The 16,620-nt window shown below is 42.8% G+C and overlaps 1 long non-coding RNA gene across 3 annotated transcripts in view; it reads left to right on the top strand.

Moving 5' to 3' along the window:
• The first annotated feature begins 2,727 nt into the window (after positions 1-2,727).
• Positions 2,728-16,620, top strand: part of LOC123846266 (uncharacterized) — a 111,604-nt gene continuing 97,711 nt past the window's right edge. For 2 of the 3 annotated variants that reach the window (XR_010412346.1, XR_010412348.1), the window contains exons 1-2: positions 2,728-2,854; positions 6,787-6,901. This is a non-coding gene — a long non-coding RNA (uncharacterized LOC123846266). The remainder of the gene's footprint in view (positions 2,855-6,786; positions 6,902-16,620) is intronic. The other variant, XR_010412347.1, reaches the window with a different exon arrangement.

Below are 16,620 nucleotides of genomic sequence, written 5' to 3'. Positions count from 1 at the left end.
ATAGTCTTCTTCCCAAGTGATCATTTTCCAGCTAAACATCAGACGAGTTCTGTAGAGAACAGATACCAAGGAACACGCAGTGGTCCCTGTCCCAAAGGCACAGAAGTATAAGATATAACGTTTGCTCTTAAATGACATGATTTACTTATTTTCTGGAAAGCCTGTACTCCTTTTTTACATAGAAAATATAGTGTTGTGGGTAAGAGCCTATTGTTTTTCTTTCTTTTAATTACAGTCTGCTTTTCCTTTGACATAGATTATAGTTTCAGAGATGTTTCAAATTCATTTTAGCCTTCAAATGGCTGTAATCTCTCATGCTTTGCTCCCTTTGCTAGCCCAGCCTCTCTGTCTCACCATTAACTGGTCTGAGAATAAACACTCAGATGGAGCAGGTGAGTTGTGAACCTAGAAGTTTGCTTCATATTCTTTCCTTGATAAAAGAACAATGAAAATGTACTAAAATATCAGGAAGCAGAGAAAGAAACTAAGAGAGAAGAAAGAGACAGCAGGTCTGTGTGATGAGCAATGAATATAACCTCCATCATCCAAATTAAAAAACCCAAGTGGGACAAGTCAAGGAGCTTTAAAGGAAAGATACACATCAGTAGACTCGGCAATTTACAGAGGCAGGATCCCATCATGGTATTGTATATTATCTTGTGCATCTTATCAAGTATACAGCAACCAGAAATTAAGATAAATTACTGGCCAAATAAGTTAAGACTGCGGTATAAGTTTAATGAATTAGTGAGCTTAAGCAAAGAATAGGCATTAGCTTGAGCAATGGATCCCAGAAATCTTGAGTCTGCTTATCATCCCACACCATTTGGTGAATAGTCTTTCTGCTGCCCAAGTGGTAGGGCTAGAGTTCTCTATTTAATTATTTGCCCATCTTTATCTTCAGTTTTCTCATCCCTCTCCTGAACCATATATTCATGCACTGTACTCTTCTCAAGAAATACTCTCTAAAGGAAACAGTTTCTGTATAGTCGATACAATGAAGATGAACTTGAAGTTTAGAGTATTCATGTAGCAAGTTGCAGAGAGAGCCCTTGTACCCAAGCCCTCAGGCTTCCTGCTCAAGGTTCAAATGCTGATCTTTTAGGGATTCAAACCCTGGAAATTCTTCCAAGGTCAATGGATCTTCAGGTGCCCCCAATCTGAGTTGTTGCTGTAGGCTTTTAGCCACTGGTTAAGACTGGCTTCCACCCCACCCCTAGCTTTGGGTGTCTGACCGTCTGACTGAATTATTGTTAAAGGTGTGTAAATTTAATCAAAGCATGTCTGGAAGGAGATTTAACTTATGCTTTCAGTGTTCAAGGAACTCTATTTAAGAATATGCAAATGAACAAGAAAAGGATGCACAAAAAATCCAGTGAAGTGGATCTGATGAGTACTGAAGTTGGGGCAAAAGTGGGTTAGCCTGGGACACTAGGACTTAAGACAGCCTGGGAATTGCTGGTGAGGGCGTAAGTCTTTGGAGTCATTAGATGCTCAGTCACAACAGTGCCTCCTCACAACAATGGGAGGAGGACGGGGTAAGGACTACTTCCTTTATTTTACAGTTGAGTGCCTGGCCAAGGTCATACAGTCGGGGGGGGGGACTGGGATAAAAATAGAACTCAGGTTCCTGACTTTCAGGCCAGCGCTCTTTCCATTATGTTGCAGCTGCCTGCTTCCAGGAGACCCACATCCGATACCCAGAAAATGCCATGCAGGAGACGGCTGCGACTATTCTGTTTAAGTCGGGATGAGGGGAGGTGTGTGGTGGGCTAAAGCCAGGGGAGGACTGTGGGAATGCCATCCTGCCATCCTGGATATGGAGTCTTTTTACGGCTTGTGCCACTCCAACTGGCATGAACAAGGCACAGCTGAAGATTAAATGTCTTGAACATTATTAGCCCGTTAGGTCTCTCGATAGCTTCCCCCAGACTTCTCTGCTGTTTTACATTCCCAATCAGGTTTTGTTTATTCAATTTCTCACATGTTCGTGAAGAGATGTCCTCTTCATTGCCTCTCTTCAAGAAGCAAATATTCTCTCGTATACTTCGGAAAGGAAAAAAATTCCTTTTAGTCCAGAGGTCAAGTCATCAAGAAAAAATTGTGTTGCCATCCCCTACCCCTGCCTTGGGTGACCAACTTGTCTCTGTCTGCCCGGGACTTTCTCAGCTGAAAGTCTCATGTCCTCCCTTTAATCCAGCACAAATGGGAGTTGTTGGTCATCCTTCCATGAGGGGATTTTTTTTGCATTGGCTCCCCTTGCTGCCTCAGGGGGTTATGAAGCAGACCCTGCAAGATGCTTTGTCTTCACTAGAAAGGCATTTGGTGGCGCCACCTGCATCTAACAAAGGCAGAAGGGTTGGTGAACTGGGTTGGACAGCCTCATGTTCTGTAGGACGAGAGACCCCATCAAGGTGAAGGGCAGATTTTCTGGGACCTGGGCTTCCTGGTGTAATTTGAGAAGCTCCTTAGGGTGGAAGAGAGCAGCTCTGGATGGTCAGAGGTGAGAGGAGGAGAGAGGAGCTACTCATTCTTGCCTGCAGGAAATTAGGACTATCCCATTACCCCAGGGAAAATTCTTGTTTCCAGGTTAGAACATTCTGGTAAAGTCAGGCAGGGAGCAATTACTTACGATGTCAGTGAGCCAAGGGGTAATTGAGAAGACTTAGCACAAACGAGTTTGTCCTTCATTTGTCTTGGCTGGCTTTTCCTGGCACACGGTAGGGTTGCAGGCAGGCTGTCCCTGCAGGTCAGGCGAGGCTCTGTGCTGGCAAAGAGGTTAAAGCCCTTGCAGGGATCTCCTTCCCAAGCGTTCCTGTTTCCTTAGGAAGAAGACTTCCCTGTTCATGATTAGGTAAGGCTGCCTTTCTGACCTGTCCCAGGGTAGTTGCTGCTGCTAGCTTTGTTGTTTCGGAGCCTGGCTATTTGCCATCTCCAGAGGGGAGGACAATCTAGCAGCATTTCAGATTTCACTGTCTATCCAGGAGTCTGGATAACCGACAAGATGAATTCACTGCAAGCGCGCGCGGGGTTTATGTAACCTGCAGGCCACAGCTCAGCACAGAGCCTGGGAAGCCACGCGGGGGCAGGGCATCAGCCGGCAGGAGCTGCACTGCAGACCCCAGCTGGGAGAGCATGCTTGGAGGTTCCGTGACTACTACTGCAATGCGGAGCACCAGCAGGGATGGAGGAGGGAGACTAGGAGCTTCTGGCAGTGGTGCTGGGGCTCCAAGACCTGATTTGGCAATGCTCAGGGGGTGGGGCTGGGGATGGTGGGGAAACCTGTCTTATTGGGGCCCCTTTGTGACAATAGGTGGGAGCATGCAGTGTGGGAGGGAGCTGAGGAGACAAAGGAGAGAGGAAAAGGCCAGAGGCCTTGGAGCTGTTTTGTTGGGGGGTAAGTGATTAAGGCAGCAAGCTGCTTTAACTGATTAGCAGCACGATTTCTCTTTGGGGGCCTCTCCCCCGAATTCTTTCTTCCTTATAACCACAGCCACACTCCTCCCCATCTTTGACTCTCCTAAGCCACAGTCCACAGCCGTCCACCCCAGCACCCAGTAATTAGCAGAAGCTCTGCTGGAGTCATCATGTTTGGGGACGGTCAGCATGTCAGCTGAGGAGGCGCCTCCATGTTGCGCCAATCAGGTGGTTGCAATTCCACAATATTTATTTGATTTTATTCTGCACAAGGAACCAGGTTAGGCCCTTCAGGGCATATTCCTGCCCTCTCGGTATTGCAGGATAACGGTAAGAAATAGGACAAGGGCCCAGATAAATACAGCACAGAGCCAAACATGGTACCTGCAAAGCTCAAGGGAGATACAAAGTGCTATACCTTTTTTTCTGTAGGTTCAAATACTTAATACCTCTTTCCTTTAAAAAAAAAAAAGATTTATTTATTTATTTGAGAGAGAGAGAGAGAGAAAGAGAGAGAGAGAGAGAGCCAGCGAGTGGGGGGAGGGTTAGAGGCAAGAATCTTCAAGCAGACTCTCTGCTGAGCACGGAGCCTGACAGGCGACTTGCTCCCAAGACCCCGGGATCATGAACTGAGCTGAAACCAAGAGTCAGGCCCTGAACTGACTGAACCACCCAGGCGCAACACCTCTTTTCTTCCAGCTGATTTGAAGGAACAAAATGTGGGTTATTTTGTCTGATTTCTGCAAATATGATTAGGCTGTCAATAGGACAAAACTGTAGGGGCGCCTGGGTGGCTCAGTTGGTTAAGCGACTGCCTTCGGCTCAGGTCATGATCCTGGAGTCCCGGGATGGAGTCCCACATTGGGCTCCCGGCTCAGTGGGGAGCCTGCTTCTCCCCTGACCCTCCCCCCTCTCATGAGCTCTCTCTCTCTCTCATTCTGTCTCAAATAAATAAATAAAATCTTTAAAAAAAAATAGGACAAAACTGTAGGTTCATATCCATTGGCATTCTTTTTGTTATGGTGAAGAAAGCTGGCCTTTAACATCAGATGGACCTGGGTATAAATCTGGGCACTGCCATTTACTTGCTTTGTGTTATTGGGCAAATAACTTCGCTCACTGTCAGTTTTCTCAACTGCAAAATTGGGCTTACATAAAAAGAGGTTAAGAGCACAGGCTCTGAAGTTAGACTGGGTTTAAATGGGAATCTACCACTCATTAACTGTATGACCTTGGGTAAGTTGCTGAACCGCCTGATGCCTCAGTTTCTTCATCTGGAAAGTGGGCATATTAATACCACATACCTCATAGCGTTGCTATAATGATTAAGTATTTTAACATATGCACAGAACTTAAAATAGTGGCTAACATAGAACAAGTGTTTTATAATAATGACAATAACAGTAATTTCATTATAAGGTTGCTATGACATATAAAATTAGCGCACATTATTTTATTATAGGAAAATAAATATGAACACATGTGACTGTAGCCTTCTTTCACTTATAATGAGTCAGGAAACAACAGAAGAGCCCTTCTGTACTAATATTCTGTGCCACAGAATTAAGTCTAGCATGAGTAGATAATTTTTCCTTCTTTTGCCACTTTTCCCTTAAGAAAATGGAAACTAAAGTTGATATAGGGAATGATTATTAATATGATATAATAGCTCTTAGCATTATAATTTAAAAAGCTATGCTAAAGTACAATTTTCAAAAAGGTAAAAATTATGAATCACATACAAATAAAAAATGAATAAATTTCAAACATTTTATTTAACCCGTTGATTAGGGAACGAGTAAGATGCTGACATCTGTGCAAAGGACAATCTGAAGAACACACAGAAACACACACTCAGGAACACAGCAATAAATTTGCTAATAGATACAACACCGGTTCATAGTCTAGAGCACAGTCAAATATAATGTTTGGGGTTAACTTTTTTATAGGATGGAAATCAGTCAACTCTCTACCAGACAAAATTCACTTGCATTTCTGTAGACAAGGATCATTTGCTTTACTATCAGTTTCCCAAAGCTTAACTTGTATTCCCACAGAGCTTGTCTAGTGAGTGGAAACAGTAGAAGATGCACCATTCTGTAGAATCCACTAACCCTCAGAGAGTCTGTGAGCCGGTGCCGGGTTGTCACTGGAAGAGTACCCAGTAAAGTCTTTAATAATTAAAGATAAACCAAATGATAAAGTACTTTCTGCATTGGAAAGAGGGGAGATTTGTCAGTTGATGGTGTAAAATGAGGTGAACCTACATTTGGGATGTTACCTTATCTACCACTTTGGGTCCCCAAGATCAAGACCACCCTCCTTCAAATGTGACACAGTTTTGACACGGTAGGTGACACTAGGATAGCTGATACCAGAGGCTACGTGTTGCTGACAGGCTTCTCAGAGAGATTCTATGGCCTGCGGACTCTTCTTCCAGAGGCACTGAAGCCTTGAGAGAGGAATCACGCCACAAGTCTGCAAGGCAGTGAGACAGAACCTGATGTTGGTGGAGGGGGTGTTAGGGTGTGGAGGATCTAGGCCCCTGTGGACTGATCCACACAAAGCCACTTAGCAAAGCTCCCCACAGCTTCTTGGCTCCCCCAGCACTATCTATCATAAGTCCATGAACCATGTTAGGAGCCATTTTCAGCCTCTATGAAGCCGGAGACTTTTTTTCCAACTCCTTGGGATATAGTCATGGGCTGGTAGAAACACTGAGAATTAGCATGATTAAGACTTCTTGGAAAGTTCTCCTAGGAACACAAGGCTGAGTTTTCCCTTAGTTCGTAGAGGGGAGCTAGCTGTGTTGCTCAAATCATGGTTTGGAAGCCCCTAAATAACAATCACTTTGAATGTTGCCCCCAAACTGCTGAACATGAGGACGTTTAAACAATCAGTGAGTCAAACTTTTCCTTGTCTCCTTTATTTGGAGGTGAGACCAGCCAATTTCTCAGAGGCACCCCGGGGATGAGGCAGATGAGAGAGCAATGGCGGATGGAGTGGTCCTCAGTTTGTGATGCTGGCTGATATGGCATGTCTACTACAGGGCTTCTCTAACTCCTCCTGATTTGGGGGAACCAGGAGGGCTGGAGGAAAACACGGTGGAATCAGTCAAATATGATTTATTCATGGGCAGGCAAGGAGACTGTTTCCCTTCCTCTTTTTCTTACTAGGACCATGTAATTGAGTCTAATGGGAAGTGATTGTAGGGGGAGTTCAGAGCCTGTTTTCAGTTGTCTTTGCCCAAAGACAGCAATCAAAATGCAGATGAACTTTCTCTATCTTACCATAGGAAAGGGACACAGACTCTGGCTAACGAAGGGGAAAATGGCTAATGCATGTTTACTGTGGCTTCTCTGTCCGCAGATGGCCACCGGTGTGAACGTGGGGGATGGAGAGCCAGCAGACACACTTTGTTTCCTAAGCTGATGCCACCCTGTATTGACTGCCTACTTTCTGCCAGGAGAAGCTAAGTGCTGCAGTAATGCTCTCTTCTCACACTGCTGGACAAGGGGCAGGGGGCCAAGGGATCTTGTTTCTTCCTCCCTTTGCCTCAACCTGAACAAAGATCTTGTTTTTTCCTCCCTTTGCCAGCTAAGTGGCTTTCCCCAAAGTACACCAAGCAATTGGGACTTTTCTAACCAGAAAGAGCAAATTGGAGCATTGCAATTAGGCAGCGTTAGAGATCCACTCTCATTTTGACCTTCACTCTAAATAATTAGAGCCTTCTCATCTAACTAAACAAAGAAGATCTGGGGCAGCATGGGACAGAATTAGAAATAACCCACTAGGAGATCAGAACTCAGCCTGAGGAGGACGGCACCGTGCTATAACCCAAATGGGAGAAAACTAATCAAATGGAGGCTGAGAGATGCCTCCTGATCTGCATTTTTTTTTTTTAGCAGAAAAATGACTTTCAACAAACCCCTCCAACAGACAAATCAACCTAGGATGAAATTTCCAGTGCACCTCCTTCCCTACCAGGAATAATAAATTATTCCTAGGCTGAGCAGCTGCTGGACATCACTTAGGGCTGTTTCCTTCCATCCAGTCCTGGGAGAGCCCCTGAAGCCCCTCCTCTCCCTCCCAGCCAGCGCTGCTAAATTTAGATCTTCCAGCATGTGCACAGTCTATATTTAGTGCCTAAGAGTCAGAGCTCAGCATACAATTCATCAAGCCATCAGTCATCCCTCTATCCAAGCGACATGTAGAGAAAAATACTTCCAAACTACCTTGCTCTCCACGAGGATGGAAGCCATTCTAAGAATGGGGAATTCACAGGGCCAAAGGGGTTTTCTCCTTACCCAGTGGTGTCAGGAGTGCCCGAGATTGCCAGGCACGCAGCCAAGGAACAGAGCATGGCTCCAGAGAGCCAGAGGGCAGGGGGAAGAGGAGGGAAAGAAGCAGGACTCAAAGAATGGCCTGCAGGCCCTGTTGTGCTTGTTCTGTCCCCATTGAAATTGCAGGCAACTGGGATCTTAAGGCTCTAGCTTAGATGTCACTTCTTCATGGGAATTGCCTTGAGACCACTCAGAGTGGATTAGGAGCCCCCAGCCCCCAACCCTGCCTGCACACAGTATTTCCTCTGCCACACGGTATAGAAACTACCCCCTCACACTGTAATGTGCAAATAAATCACCTGGGATATTGTGAAAATGAAAGTTTCCATTCTGTGTATCTGGGCTTCAGATCCTGCATTTCTAATGAGCTCCCGGGGGGCAAGACTGGTAGGGCAAAGGTAATACCAGGCTGACCGGCTGGTAGCAAATCCAGACATTTCCTCAAGGACTGAGCTTGTAAGTTCATGAGTGAAGGCATTATAAGAGGGGTGTTGGGAAAAGAGGAAAGTGGTCTTCATTTACCATCCCTGCCCCTGCTCCCCCAACCCACTACCACCACCATGGCTGCAGGCCAGTGGGACTGTACCCAAGTGAGGGAGAGATCCCAGTACATGGGAAAGAAGGTTTGTGTCCGAGCATTTCAGTTCAGGCCCTGAGCTCCTCCCGCTGTCCCACCTAGACACCTTTCTTTTATCAGAACAAGCAATATTGCAGAGGTGGTGCAACCACAGCTGGAGCTGGTGTGGAGGGGCCTGAGTTTTCCTGCAGCTGAGGGGCAGCCCTAATGGGATAAGCCAATGGGGAGGTGGGAGGAGGCTTCAGGATACTGGTAAACTGACAAAAAGAATGGTGAGAGACAAAATACACCAGACAACTGTGATGATTTAATTCAGGCTATTGCAATAGGGAGAGAGTTTGTTCATGAGCAATGTCTCAAAGAAAAGGAAAGTGACCTGGCATTATGGAGACAAATAAATGAGAGTCATGAGAATGGTCTTACCTGAGAATATTTAGAATATTGGGGGGCATGGTGGTCCTTTGCAGTTAGCCATTTTAGAAACCCGTAAGGGTAGTGGATTTCTGAGAACAAAGTGGTGGGAGAATTTCTGAACCTTTATTGTTTTCCAGAAGCATAGGACTCAGGGGAGTTTCAACCTGTCAGAGTATAAGATGTTGACCGTGAAGTGTGGAGTGGGGGCTGCTGTGGGGGCAAGAGCAAGCCATGAATGCCTCAGAACTCAGATAAGCTGGGTGATAGACATTGGGGAGGGTATGTGCTCTGGTGAGCGCTGTGAATTGTGTAAGACTGTTGAATCACAGACCTGTACCTCTGAAACAAATAATACATTATATGTTAAAATAAAAGAAGAAGAAGATAGTAGGAAGGGAGAAATGAAGGTGGGGGAAGTCGGTGGGGGAGACGAACCATGAGAGACTGTGGACTCTGAGAAACAAACTGAGGGTTCTAGAGGGGAGGAGATTGGGGGGATGGGTTAGCCTGGTGATGGGTATTAAAGAGGGCACATTCTGCATGGAGCACTGGGTGTTATATGCAAACAATGAATCATGGAACACAACATCAAAAACTAATGATGTAATGTATGGTGATTAACATAGCATAATAAAACAATTAATAAAAAATAATAATAAACTAATGTATATTTGGAAAAAAAAGAAAAAAGAACTCAGATAAGTAAGAGGTGTCTATGGACCAGTGCTACCTGAAAGCAGTGGTATTGTGGAGCTGGCTGGAACCTGCAGTTGAGAGCTCATCCTTAAACATACAGCTGGTTGCTAAACCATTGGTAGGTTGAAATTGGCCATGGTGGGAGTATTTATACCATGAAAATTGGCAAACACTGTAAATCAGTGTGCCTTTTCTGCCCACTCATCTACAGAGCTTACACATTTATCAGCAGCCCACTGCCCAGAAGGCCCTGTGGAGGAGGCAAAATTTGAAATGGACCTTAAGAGTTGGGAAAAGAAGGATGTTGTATCTCGCCTTCCCAAGTTAGTGCCAGAAAAGAGAGGGTACAATCCTTAAACTCCAGAATGAAGTGCCTGGAGTTGAAATAGGAATAAATTAAGCATTGTTTTAAGTGAGGACATATGGTCTGGCAAAGAATTTTAGTCTTCATTTTGAAATGGGATGAAAGAGTTGTCTCAGGAAATTTGTGACATGTACAGTACTTGTTTGCCATTCCAGCATCCAGAGAATTCTGTTCAACAGACATCTTCTGAGCATCTACAATCTAGTGATTATATTACAAGATCCGTAGTGCCTTCTGAATTGTCAAAGCAAGATTACTTTATGTTCTTTATTGTTTTACTTGTATATTTTGTGGGATTGTGATTACTTTTTAAAAGTGTGTACAGTTATATCTACCTCCTTCTTAATGAGAAAGTTGGTATTCTGCACTATTAAGATATAGCCAACAGCATAGTTTAGTAGGGGCATGAAGATGTTATGTTATATCAGAGTAGGATATTCAATGCATTCAAAGGTGCATTTCCCTTTTGAAGGTGGCTATATGGTTCAGCCATTAGCCTTATCATTCCTTTACCCTGACCATTTCACAGTTCTTTTTTTTATTATTATTTAAAAAAATTTTAATTCCTGTATAGTTAACATAGAGTGTTATGTTAGTTTCAAGTGTATGAACCATAGTTCTCTCTCATAAGAAGCATTCAATTGTTCCCTATTTTTTAAATGTATAAACTGCTAAATCAAGAGTGATCAGATAGAGGGCCGCCTGGGTGGCTCAGTTGGTTAAGCGACTGCCTTCAGCTCAAGTCATGATCCTGGAGTCCTGGAATCGAGTCCCACATCAGGCTCCCTGCTCAGCAGGGAGTCTGCTTCTCCCTCTGACCCTCCTCCCTCTCATGCTGTCTCTCATTCTCTCTCTCTCACAGAAAAAAAAAAAAAGAGTGATCAGAGAGAAGAGTAGGATTATGTCAGGACAAATGTATTCTTGCTACAGAAACAAAAACTGAAACAGACACTTCAAAGTATATATCAAGCTCAGAACTCTGCTTTGAAGAATAAATAGCAGTTAGCTAAAAACATAGGAGTGGAAGGAATTCCAGTGAAGGGAAGTGCATTTGGTCATGCCATTGCACTGTAAGGCATTCATTATTGTTGTAACTGAAACACAAATAGGCTTGAGATAAAACAAGAAGTGGGAAAGAATAAGGAGGAATAAGGTCAGAATCAGGCAGTAGCCACACCATTCAGAGCCTTATGGTTTAGTCTTACTAAGGAGTTTGAACTTTACCTTAAAGCTCTAGGGAACTCTCAAAGGATTGGAATCAGGGTAGTAGAAGAAACGTGATTCTACGTTGGAAGAGGATTACACAGATAGCTGAGTATTGGGGAGGGTTGGTAGTGATCCAAGTGAGGAGGCTCTGCACTGGCAGGAGGGTTGAAGATTCAATTCTAAAGGTGTTAAGGGGGGAGTGTCTGCTGTCTTCGTGATGTGATTGATTGATTGGGTATGGGGATTGAGAGAGAGAAAAGAATAAAAAGATGCAAAGGTTTCTGTGTGTGAAGACTGGATAGTGTACCATTTGGTAAGATAGGGAATACAAGAGTATTTTTTTAAATTAACATATATTATTTATTTCAGGGTACAGGTCTGTGATTCATCAGTCTTACACAATTCATAGTGCTCACCATAGCACATACCCTCCCCAATGTCCATCACCCAGCCCCCCCTTCCCTCCCACCCCCCGCTCCACTCCAGCAACCCTCCGTTTGTTTCCTGAGATTAAGAGTCTCTTATAGTTTGTCTCCCTCTCTGGTTTCATCTTGGTTCATTTTTCCCTCCCTTCCCCTATGAGTCTCTGCCTTGTTTCTCAAATCCCTCATATCAGTGAGATCATATGATACTTGCCTTTCTCTGATTGACTTATTTCACTTAGCATAAATACCCTCTAGTTCCATCCACGTTGTTGCAAATGGCAAGATTTCGTTTTTTTTTTGATGGCTGCATAATATTCCATTGTATATATACACCACATCTTCTTTATCCATTCATCTGTTGATGAACATCTAGGCTCTTTCCATAGTTTGGCTATTGTGGGCATTGCTGCTATAAACATTGGGGTACATGTGTCCCTTCAGATCCCTACATTTGTATCTTTGGGGTAAATACCCAGTAGTGCAATTGCTGGGTCATATGGTAGTTCTATTTTCAACTTTTTGAGGAACCTCCATACTGTTTTCCAGAGTAGTTGCACCAGCTTGCATTCCCACCAACAGTGTAGGAGGGTTCCCCTTTCTCCACATCCCTGCCAACATCTGTCATTTCCTGACTTGTTAATTTTAGCCATTCTGACTGGTGTGAGTATCTCATTGAGGTTTTGATTTGTATTTCCCTGATGCCAAGTGATGTTGAGCACTTTTTCATGTGTCTGTTGGCCATTTGGATGTCTTCTTTGCAGAAATGTCTGTTCATGACTTCTGCCCATTTCTTGATTGGATTCTTTGTTCTTTGGGTGTTGAGTTTGATAAGTTCTTTATAGATTTTGGATACTAGCCCTTTATCTGATATGTCATTTGCAAATATCTTCTCCCATTCTGTTGGTTGTCTTTTGGTTTTGTTGACTGTTTCCTTTGCTGTGCAAAAGCTTTTTATCTTGATGAAGTCCCAATAGTTCATTTTTGCTCTTGCTTCCCCTGCCTTTGGCGATGTTTCTAGGAAAAAGTTGCTGTGGCTGAGGTTGAAAAGGTTGCTGCCTGTGTTCTCTTCAATGATTTTGATGGATTCCTGTCTCACATTGAGGTCTTTCATCCATTTTGAGTCTATTTTTGTGTGTGGTGTAAGGAAATGGTCCAGTTTCATTCTTCTGCATGTGGCTGTCCAATTTTCCCAACACCATTTGTTGAAGAGACTGTCTTTTTTCCATTGGACATTCTTTCCTGCTCTGTCAAATATAGTTGACCATAGAGTTGAGGGTCCATTTCTGGACTCTCTATTCTGTTCCATTGATCTATGTGTCTGTTTTTGTGCCAGTACCATACTGTCTACAAGAGTATTTTGATCAAATTCATTACATGTATCTAGTGAAAAGCATCTTGGGGAAACTCACAAACTTATAATTCCTTATCCTCCTAGTAACTTGCTATATATGCTTTCAGCTTTCAGCAGTAACATGACTTAAGTGACCTGTCCTCATGATGGTTAATTATGGGTATACAATAATTATGTGTGTAAATCAAATAATATGTGACTAAGAATAGACAAATGTGAATCTATATACCAGTGAAAACCTCCACAGTAGCTAGTTTTGCTCAGCTGAGTGATGAACTAGCTGACTAGCATCAGCATGCTCATGTGAATTCACTGACTGCCTTATAATCTCTTTTAATACCACTTAAGCTTCCATTTTGTGATGAAGAAACTTTAAATAATTATTTTACTGATTGATCTTTTAAAATGTCAATGGAAACGAAACACATTACTCTTTTTAATAAAATTAACTCACTGGAACCCATTTTTGAGCCCTTGGGCTTCTGCAAAGCACCATTATAAAAACATTGATATTCCTCATTGTAATAGAGACCTGACATCAAATTAGTATATGTGCTTCAGAGCTATAACATTGGGAATCATTTTTTTGAAAAAGAAAATCCATCCATAATTAGATTCACTTTTAATGTAATAGTATCTGTTTGCTATGAATTTGACATTGATTTAAAAATATATTAGCTTACTCAATGAGCATGATCAGTATTGGTGAAACTTTCCAATCACATGGATCTCTTTATTATTTTTTACTTTTAACCCTACCACTTACAAGCATGTCTGCATCACACCAATCCTCTCTTCCTTTTCTGCCTCATTAGAATGTGTGCCTTATTTCCTGTCTGAAGCAGTCTTTTTCAACTGAGCCTCCAAGTTCTCATTCCTTCTGCTTCCTCTGGGGCCACATATGATCTCTCTCTACTGTATCATCAACCTCACCCTTTCCAGTAACTATTGTAAATGTGAAAGTATGCTCACACCTCTTCTATCTTATGGAAAAGTTCCCACTCAATCCTAAGCCACCTGTACCTATTATCCTTTTTTGAAGCAGTTGTTTAAACTGCTGTTATCATTTCTGATTAACTCTTTAACTCCTAAGCTTTATGTTCCCACTACTTCCTTGAAACTACTTTTATGATGGTTCTCTATCACCAAATCTATAGGCCACTTGATCTATAGTAAAGAGCTTGGACTTTTCTCTGAGGTTGGCGGTGAACAGAGGAGTGACATGATGCAACTTGTGCTTTATCACTCTGAAAGGTGCAAGTGTTGTCAGGAAGATCAATTAGAATGCTATGAAAATATTATTTATGAATTATAATGGTGGCTTGAACTACTATGGTAGCAATGTAGATGGTAAAAAATGATCAGATTCTGGGGACGTTTTAAAGGCAGAATTGACAGGATTTGCAGATGGAATGGGGGTTGAATGTGAGAGAAGGACGGGAGTCAAGGGTGATCCCAAGGTTTTGACCTGAACAAATGAGAGAATACAGGTGAATGCTATTCTTTCATGTTGGGCCATCACACGGAAAAAAAAACTCACACCATCCTGCTACCCCACTGCTGATGGTAAGGACTTTGGATTTTACTCTGAATGATATGAGAAGCATGGAGATTTTAGAGCAGAGGAGTGACATAATCTGATTTACATTTTAGAAAATCACTCTGCTGATAGAGAAGAGATTATATGTTAACAAGGATGGAAGAAAGGGGATTAGTGAGATAGTTTTATAATAATGTAGGTAAGAGGTGATGGTGGATGGAACCAAGGTGGGAACAGTGAAAGTGGTAAGACATGGTCAGATTCTGACTATAAACTGAGAGAGGAATTGGCATGATTTGTTGATATGAGGGATAAGTGAAGAGGAGTCAGGGATTACTCTAAGGTTTTGGTCCAAGCAACTAGAAGAATGCAGTTACCATTTACTGAGATGAGGGAGACTATGAGGTAAACAGATTTGGGGATTGAATGGGAAATTAAGAGTTTAATTTTGGAACACGATAAATGTGCAATACTTATTAAAAATCCAGGAGAATATTACCTGGAAATTGTATTTATGAGGCTGGTGTTTAGAGAACAGATTAAGTTTGAGTATAGACCAGGGGATCATCAGCATAGACGTGGTATTTAAGTCTATGAGACTGGATGAGATTGCCAAGGGAGTGGATATAGATGGTGAAGATGCCTGAAAGGTAAGTCCTGGACCTGTGTACACTTGGATGGCAGAGATACAAGTAGGAAACAACAAAGAGGACTGAGAAGGAGCAGCCAATGAAGTAGATAAGGAACTAAGAATGATGTTCCAGAAAATAAATATTTCAGGAAGGAAATCATGATCCTCATGGTCAAATGCTATTGTTAAGTCAGGCAACATGAAGTGTGAGAATTAATCCCTGGATTTGACCACACGTGTGTTGTGGGTGGGGTTTTGACAAGAGCCATGCGGTGAAGGAAGCTGATTGGAGTGAGTCCAAAAGTGGAAGGGAAGATGTTGCATGCTGACAACTCATGATGACTATTGTATTAAAGGGGAGCAGAGAAATAGGACAGTAGCTGAAGGCAGAAGTGGAGTTGAGAGATGGGTTTAAAATAAGATAAACAACAGTATGTTTGTGTGCAGGTAGAAACATTCTTTATGTAGGAAAGAGATGAAACATTGGAGGGAGCAAAATCTTTGAGAAAGCAGAGCGGATGGGTCCTAGAGCACAAGTATGGGGGTTAACTTCAGCTAGGACCATGGATAGTTCATATATTGTGATGGAAGATGACAGCTCATATAGGTGGAGCTCCTGGTAGATTGGTAGGTGGGGGCATATGGAAGTTCTTTTTTGATTGTTTCTAATTTCTATAGGAAATAAGAAGCAATGCCATCAGCCAAGAATGAGAGTAGTAGTTGGAGATTTAAGGTGGGAGGAGATGGTGTGAAAATCTGGTCCAGGACAGAAAGAGATTGAATGAACTAGAGATATGTAATAGGATGGGAGGCCACCACCATGGACCTCAGGGAAGTTAGTGGCTATCCATTGAAAGTGACACTAGTGAGCTTGGTTGTGTGTTTTCTCCAGCAGGGCTCAGGTTCAGGGAGGAAAAGATGGACCACCAGCTCTCTTTCTTTTCTCATTTTTTCTTACAGCAAACAAAACTCTTGAAGCTCTTAGGAATTTATTTCGAACTCCCAGGTGAATTCCAGATGAAAGCTGGGGCTTAAAGAGAAACAGCCCTTTCTTTGAAATGTCTGTTCTTCCTGCCAGTCAGCATTCATCTGCCAGGCCAGCCTTCACTGGTATTTTAAGCATCCAAATGTGTTCCAAGCCAGACTGGCAGCCCTTCTGTGCAGTCCATGCCATTTCCCTTTACCCTAGAGGGGACTAAGGGACCCCTTGGAATCCTTAGTCAGCACAGCTGGTGTGAATCATGATGGAATCAATTTGCCCAGGGACACTAATAGATTGGATTCAGAAATAGACAAATTTGGAGTTTTTGTTAAAGGGAAGAGGGGTGTCAGGGAAGGAGGCAGCTGGGGGAAGAGTAAAGTTTGTATATGATTTAAATAAAATAGCCTTCAGAGAAAATGTACGCCCCCCCCAAAAAAAAAACTGCACAAAGTAAATGAGAGAGGAGGTTAACCTGTAACCTAGATATGTAGATATGTATTGATGTCCTCATCTCTGTAGGCTGGGAATAATTGTTTCATAAAGGAGTTTGACATTCATATCCATAAAGTACTCAGAACAGTATCGGGCTGATAGGAAAGCTCAATACATGTTAGAAAACATAATAATAATGTTGATAAATTATTATTTTATCATTATGCCTTGCCTAGGACTGA

The sequence above is a fragment of the Mirounga angustirostris genome, unplaced genomic scaffold (assembly GCF_029215605.1).
Source record: "Mirounga angustirostris isolate CCGP_5_RB_7025 unplaced genomic scaffold, mMirAng1.0.hap1 SCAF_6, whole genome shotgun sequence".
Taxonomy (NCBI): Eukaryota; Metazoa; Chordata; class Mammalia; order Carnivora; family Phocidae; genus Mirounga; species Mirounga angustirostris.
The sequence above is the reverse complement of the archived record's forward strand: the minus strand, read 5'-3'. Positions and strand labels throughout refer to the sequence as shown.